This window comes from Leopardus geoffroyi, chromosome A2 (assembly GCF_018350155.1).
Source record: "Leopardus geoffroyi isolate Oge1 chromosome A2, O.geoffroyi_Oge1_pat1.0, whole genome shotgun sequence".
Classification (NCBI taxonomy): Eukaryota; Metazoa; Chordata; class Mammalia; order Carnivora; family Felidae; genus Leopardus; species Leopardus geoffroyi.
Window position 1 is genome coordinate 35,240,370 of NC_059331.1, and position 8,403 is coordinate 35,248,772.

An 8,403-nucleotide genomic window follows, 5' to 3' on the forward strand; every position below is an offset into this window, starting at 1 on the left:
AAAGCAATGAGTCACTGTGAGCTTGCACCATCAAAACTTGGAAGAAACTATCATCATATCAGTGACTGAAGTGAAGGATGAAATAACAAGAATTTAAAGTGTTGTATTCTACACCTATTCTAGGTGTCTCATATACTATCAAGAGATTACATGTGAATATATGCGTATATTGTTTATCTCTAAATTTCATACGAATAGGACTACCAAAGGTGATTAGATGAGCAGAAGCTGAGATTCCTAGTTTAACTTTGTGGCCCCTGAAGGGTCTAAAGTCATCCTAGGCTTGTGACATCTCCTGGCTTTCAGCAGAAGCGAAAGCAAATTCTCCATGGTGCAAAGTATCCTCCGGGGGTAGCCACCCAGGTTCCCAGTTCATTAAAGTAAATCAGCAGGAGCTCATAAACCACCATGAGTGAGTCAGCAAAAGCAAGCAAGCAATCAAATTTAGATACCTAGTTATTTGATCTAGGAATATCATATATAGAATATAAATTACTGTATGAACACATTAAAGAAATTAAAGATGCAATGAAAATGAGCAAGCAACTTCTGACGTTACCAAGAATAACCAGATATTTGACAAGTCAAAGTCTATTTTTGCATCAAGTATGGCCAGCTTTTTAATATTGGGGCACTTTTAGACAGCAAAGATATATGGTTCCTATACATAAATATATATAGAAAAGATTAATGGAAAAACTGTTAGGGGAATGATATCACCAAGATGGCAATATTGTTGTTCCTGGCTTCAGTCTTCCTCACAAAAAGGACAACTAACTACTCAAAAACAAGACACCACTGAAACAGTGTTAACACACAGGGGTGAAGCTAAATTACCTTATATAACAGAGAACAAGACAGCCTGTGTTGGAAGGGTGAGAGAAGGAGCTACCTGTTGACCCCATTGCCCCTCCCCTGGCCAGCCCAGCACCATATGGAGAGTCAGTGTCACCAGTGGAAAAAGAGAACCCAGGGAGTATAATCAGTAACTAGCATTTTGAGTTGCTTTGCAGGAGTCCCTGCTCTGGTCTTGCACCACAAGAATTGCAAGGGTATGTTGCATTGGGAATCAGACTGTGACAGGGAAGAGGGAAGGGGCTTGCAACAAACAGTACAAGGATCTTGGCAGACCAAGTTCATACTGCAGTGTCCAAGTTATAGCCCGAACCAGCAGTTTTGCTGCAAAATCGTTGCATCTGCAAAATGAAGTTGGGATCTCACTTTAACCAGGGAAGTCAGCAGGGTCTAGATGTGCCTGATTTGGATCCTCAAACAAGGAGGTCTGCCAGCCCTAGAGCCCAGTTTGCCCATGTCCAGCAAGAAGCTGAATCCCAGCCCCACACCCTGTGGAAAGTGCATTCTGGCCCCATCTGACTAGAATGACTGGCAACAGCTCCTGGAAGTTGTGTGGCCCAGTGGCACTTCGGCCGAGAGATGAGAAGCCAGAGCAGATTGCTCTAAGGGCAAAGCTAGTGTTAGATGTGGAGATGTACCATGCTATGCACAAGCAAGGCAATTAATTCAAAGCTTATGCCAAGAGTAACTCCGCCTCTGCCAACTGGAGAGCCTGTTTGGGAACCTGAGAGTAGCCAGGAATGGCCCCTCCTTCTTCCACCCAGGCAAGATTTCTGAGACATAGTCCCCACCTGCTGTAGCGTCTTTCACCCTGTCTGACCAGAAGGGTGAATGACAACTCCTGGAAGCTGTGTGACACAATAACACACAAGCTGAGAGAAGGGTGAGCAGAGCTGATAGTGTGCAGAAAAAAGCCAGTGGCCCTGTTTGGCTAGGGAACTTAGGGTGCAGTTTGACTTAAGGCAGCAAACAAAGAGCTTTACCAGCTTTAGAGGGAACATGCCTCAATGTAATAAATATAAATATAATAAAGTCCATGGCTAACATCATACTCAATGGTGAGAGGCTGAAAGCTTTTCCTCTAAGATCGGGCACAAGACAAATCTGCCTTCTCTCACCCCTTTTATTTAACATAGTACTAGAAGTCCTAGCTAGAGCAATCAGGTAAGAAAAAAGAATTAAACGTTGTTAGAATTGGGAAGGAAGAAATAATATTTTCTCTATTTACAGATGATACAATTTTGGAAGTAGAAAATCATAAAGACTCAACCAAAAAACTTTTAGTCAATGAATTCTGTCAAGTTGTAGATAAAAAAAAAAATCAGTAGTGTTTCCATGTACTAGCAATGAATTTCCTGAATAAGAAATAAATCAGTCTCACTTTCAATAGCATCAAAAACAACAAAATATTTGGAAATAAATTTAACTAGGGAAGTGAAATGTTTCTACTCTGAAGACAGTAAGACATTGATGAAAAAACTGGAGAAGACACAAATAAATGGAAAGGTGTCTTATGTTAATGGATTAGAAGAATTAATAATGTTAAAATGCCATTAGTACGAAAAACCATCTAGAGATTCACTGCAATCCCTATCAAGTTTCCAGTGGCATTTTTTTACGGAAACAGAAAAAAAGAATATAAAGATTTGTATAGAACCACATATGACCCTGAATAGCCAAAGGAATCCTGAGGAAGAAGAACCAAGTAGGAGGCATTATTACTTCATTATTTCAAGCTATACTATAAACTGTAGTAATCAAAACAGTATGGTATTGTCGTAAAAACAGACAAATAGATCAATGGAACAGAATTGAGAGCTCAGAAGTAAAGCCACGCCTATACAGTCACCTGACAAGGGAGCCAGGAATACTGAATGGAGAAAAGACAGTCTTTTCAATAGTAGGTGTTGGAATAACTGGATATTCATATACAAAAGAATGAAACTGTACCCATATCTTACACCACTCACAAAAATTAACTATGCATTGATTAAAGACTTAAATATATGACCTGAAACCATGAAATTTCTGGAAGAAACATAGGAAGAAAGAAAGAAACATAGGAAGATCCTTGACATGGGTCTTGGTCACGATTTTTTTTTTTTGGATTTGACACCTAAAGCACAAGCAACAAAATAAAAAATAAGCTACATCAAACTAAAAAGCTTCTGCACAGCAAAAGACAACATCAACAAAGTGAAAAGACAACCTATAGGATGGGTAAAAATACTCACAAACCATAAATCTGATAAGGGGGTAATATCCAAAATATATAAAGAACTCAAACAAGTAAATAGCAAAAAACAAAAACAAAAAACCAAATAACCTGATTAAAAAATGGACAAAGAAATTGAATAGACATTTCTTCAAAGAAGACATACAAATGACCAACGAGTACATGAAAAGGTGCTCAACATCACTAATCACCAAGGAAACGCAAATCACAATCACAGTAAATATCCCCTTACAGTTCTTAGGATGGCTATTACTTAATAAGCAAAAGTAAATGTTGGCAAGGATGTGGAGAAAAGGGAACTCTTGTACAGTGTTGGTGGGATGACAAATTGGTGCAGCCACTATAGAAAGCAGTGTAGAAATTACTAAAAAAATATTAAATGTAATTACCAGATGGTACAGCAATTTCATTTCTGGTATACATCCAAAGGAATTGAAATTGGAATCTTTAAAAGATATCCACCCTCCCGTGTTCATTGCAGCATTATTTGCAATTTTCAAGACGGGGGTGAGGGGCAAACTAAGTGTCCATTAACAGATAAATGGATAAAGAAAATGTGACATGTTCCTACAAAGGAGTACTAGTTAGCCTTAGAAAGAAATCCTGCCAGTTGTGACAACATGGATGAACCTTATTTCCTTACATGCTAAGTGAAATAAGTCGGACACAGAAGGCCAACTGCTACATAATACCCCTTACATATGGAATTTAAAATTGTCAAATTTAAAAAAAGCAGAGAGTGGCATGGTGGTTTTCAGGAGCTGGGGGAAGAGGCAAGAAACAGAAGTATTAGTCAAAAGTATTAGTCAAAAATGAAAATTTCCATTGTGCTACATTAATAGGTGCTAAAGATCTTGAGTACATCACAGTCCCTATAGTTAATGATGCTCTATTGTGTAATTAAAAATTTGCTAAGAGAATACATCTTATGTGTAGTGTTTTTGTCACATATAAAACACTGGTAAAGAAGATGGGAAGAAACTTTTGGAAGTGATAGATGTTTCTAGCATAGATTGTAGTTATGGTTTCACAGATGTATACCTACAAACTCATCAAGCTGTATGCTTGAAATATGTAACTTTTTGTAAGTCAGTCATACTTCACTGATTTAAAAAATATTTGTTTAAGTTTTCACACTAGTGTGTTTAAGGATAAAACACACATAATTTCAATGGATATCAAATAATCATTTAATAATTCTACCCTCATTTGCAATAAAACTTTTGGCAAACTATGAATAGAAGGAATTTTTTTAATCTCTTAGAGTACAAAAACCCCACAAAAATCTATAGCAAACATAATTCTTAATTGTAAAACAGTAGAAGCATTAAATTTAAAACTAGGAAACATGACAAAGGTGTCCAATTTTACTGCTTATATATAACCTTATACTGGAGGTCGCAGACAGAGAAGCAAGGAGAGGTAAAGATACGAAGAGTATAAGGGTTAGGTGCCTGGGTGGCTCATTTTGTTAAGCGTCTGACTCTGGATTTCAGCTCAGGTCATGATCTTAGGGTTCGCGAGTTCGAGCGAGCCCCACATTGGGCTCTGCACTGAGAGTAACCAGCCTGGTTGGGATTCTCTCTCTCCCTTTCTCTCTCTGTCCCTTTCCTGCTCACACACACACACACACACACACTCTCTCTCTCTCTCTCTCTCAAAATAAATAAATAAACATGAAAAAAAGAATGAAGAGTATAAATGTTGCAGAAGAAGAAACCATGCTGTCATCATTTTTGGCATGTAAATATAATGACAAAATTTAGCAAGGTGGGTATAATACCAACAATAAAAGCTTGCATGTATATACACCAACCAAAAATTTATAAAACATAATTTTGAAAGGGAAATATTACGTTAGCAACAAAGAATGGACAGCACCTAGGAATGAATTCAACAATAAATGTACAAGAATTATCTGGAGAAAATTGAAATGTTATTAATTTATTTTAAAATGTAAATAAAAATATATAACTATTTTTATAAATAGATAAGCTTAATATTGTAAAAATGTTAATTCTCCCAAGTGATCTATAGGTTAAATGAAATTTTAATCCAAATCTCAACGGACTTCTAAGAAAAGCTTTACAAGCTTATTTTAAATTTTAATGGAAGATCATATACCCAAGAATAACCAAGAGACTTGTAAAGAAAAAAAAAAGAGAATTGTGAAAGTATTAACTCTACTAGATAGGAAGAATGATAGTAAATTTACAATAATGAGCCTAGAATAGCATGATAGGCAACGTAACCAATGAATAGACTCAGAAGAGCACCAAAAGAAGCCCAAACTTTTATGGCAATTTCATATATGGTGGAGCCTTTGAAAATTAATGGAGCAAAGATAAACCTTTCAGTTAATGGTGCTGGGACAGTACATTTTCCAAACAGAAAAACAAAACAAAACAGAGCAAAGCAAAAAACCCAATAATATGGGATTCCTACACATGCCCGTAAACAAAATCAGTATTTTATGGATTAAAAACTTAAATGTGGAGGCAGTATTTAAAGTTTTAGAAAATAATATATAGGGTATCTTCATAGCTTTAGGATTAAAAAAAAACATTTTTTTAAATGTTTTTATTTATTTTTGATGGAGAGAGAGCATGAATGGGGGAGGAGCAGAGAGAGAGCGAGACACAGAATCAGAAACAGGCTCCAGGCTCTAAGCTGTCAGCACAGAGCCTGATGCAGGGCTCGAACCCACAAACTGTGAGGTCATGACCTGAGCCGAAGCCAGATGCTCAACTGACTGAGCCACCCAGGCGCCCCTAAAAAAAATTCTTAAAACAAAAGTTGTTAACCATTATATTAGCTTCTCAGGGCTGCTATAACAAATTACCACATCCTGGGTTGCTTACAGCATAGAAATTTATTTTTTGGCAGTTTTGGAATCTAGAATTTTGAAATCATGATGTCTGCGGGGCCATGTGCCTTCTGAAACTTCTAGGGAAGAATCCTTTCTTGTTCTTTACAGGTTCTGGTGGTTGCTGGCAATCCTTGGTGTTCCTTGGCTTTCCATGGCAGCATTCCAGTGTCTACCTCTGTTGTCATGTAGTCTTCTTCCCTGTGTCTCCTCTCTCTCTGTGTCTAATTTTTCGTCTTATAAGAAAACCAGTGATTTGTTTAGGGCCCATCCTAATCCAGTGTGACCTCATCTTAATTTGATTATATCCAGAAAGACCCTATCTGTAAATAAGGTCACATTCACAGGTTCTTAGTAGACATGAATTTGGGGGGCACTTTTCAACTCAGTACAACTATGAAGGAAAAGACTGATAAATCTTTCGACTATTCACTGTAAAGAGAATGAAAAGACAACACAAAAACTGGGAGAAGGTGTTAGTAATATAAATAATGGACAGCTTTATATAATTACACTATATATAATATATAAATAGCTGATAGGAATCAATAAGAAAGATAAATAACTCAATAGGAAAATTGACTAGGGTCATGATATGCAGTTCACAAAAGATAAAACATATATGGTAGATTGCTAATGGAAATGTACCAAACCTTGTTATTAAGCAGAGAAATTCAAATTAACATCATAATAAAATATTATTTTACTTATGATGATATCTGACAATACCAAATATTCATAAGAATGTAGCATAATATGAGATATCTAGGAATAAACTTAACCAAAGAAGTGAAAGACCTGTACTCTGAAAACTTTAAAACATTGATTAAAGAAATTGAAGATAACACAAAGAAATGTAAAGACATTTCATGCTCCTGGATTGGAAGAAAAAATATTGTTAAAATGGCTGTACTTCCCAAAGCAATCTACAGATTTCATGCAATCCCTGTTAAAACACCAACAGCATTTTTCACGTGACTACAACCAACAATTATAAAATTTGTATGGAACTGCAAAGACCCCAATTAGACCAATCTTGAAAAAGAAAGGAAAAGCTGGAGGCATCACAATCCCAGACTTCAAGTTATATTGCAAAGCTGTAGTAAGCAAAACAGTATGGTACTGGCACAAAAATAGACACATAGATCAATGGATCAGAATTAAAAAACCAGAAAAAATACACAATTATATAGCCAGGAGTCTTCCACAAAGCAGGAAAGGATATCCAAGAGGAAAAGAACAGTCTCTTCAACAAATGGTGTTGGAAAAACTGGACAGAAATATGCAAAAGAACGAAGCTGGACTACTTTCTTACACCCTACACAAAAATAATCTCAAGATTATAATCTCAAAATTATAATCACGATGTGGATTAAAGGCCTAAACGTGAAACCTGAAACCATAAACATCTTGGAAGAGAGTACAGTCAGTAATGTTGCTGACATAGGCTGTAGCAACATTTTTCTTTTTTCCTTCTTTCTTTCTTCCTTCCTTCCTTCCTTTTTTTTTTTTTTTTGGTTGTCAAATGATCCTTTATTAAAATATTTTCCTTTTGTCGTTCTTAACTAGGTGGACATTCCACTGCACCATTATTGATGTCATCTATGATGTCATGAGGGTGGCCGCCATCAACATTGTAGCCCATGGACTAGGCGGTCCCCAGAATCTCTATAATGGTTCCAGAGAGTTCCCTGCCTAAAGGTTGATCCTGCATCTGTTGGGCAATGTTGACAGTCTCATCAAAAATGATACTTCCACTGTGTTTAATGTTTTTCTACTTCTTTCTGTCTCTTGGCAGCTCCTTGAAGGCTTTGATAATCAGGGCAGAGGCAGAAGGTACCACTTCAATCTGGGCCTATCTGGTTATGAATGGTTGGGTTCACTGTAATTCTCAGACCTTTCCAGTCACCTGTTGCCTTGGCAATGTCATCAGCAACATTTTTTTGGAGACAGACCCAGTGGCCAATCTTCAGGGCCAGAGCAGACGTGGCACTGACTTTGCCACCCGTGCGCCTCAGGTATATGACTTTGATCTAGTTGGGGTCAAGCTTAGGAGGCGTGTGGGAGGTAGTTGGTGCCAGCGGTTGGTGTCAGATGAACCCAGATTTGGGATGATCAAAGACTGTTGCACCGTTGCCTCCTCAAAGCTGAAAGCCAAAAACCTTTTTCTAGATACATCTCATAAGGCAAGGAAAATGAAAGCAAAAATAAACGTTTGGGATTACATCAAAATAAAAAGCATCTGCATAGTGAAGGTATAATCAAGAAAATTAAAAGGCAACCACTGAATGGGAGAAGATATTTGTACCTAACATATCTGATAAATGATTAGTATCCAAAGTGTATAAAGAACTGATAAAACTCAACTTGAAGAAAACAAATAATCCAATTGTAAAATGGGCAGAAGACATGAAGAGGCAGTTCTCCAAACACACATCCAGATGGC

At 37.0% G+C, this 8,403-nt stretch overlaps 1 pseudogene; it reads right to left on the reverse strand.

Annotated features, from left to right (window-relative positions):
* Nucleotides 1-7,326: 7,326 nt before the first annotated feature.
* LOC123607207 lies at nucleotides 7,327-8,135 on the reverse strand (annotated as a pseudogene).
* Between the last annotated feature and the right edge of the window lie 268 nt (nucleotides 8,136-8,403).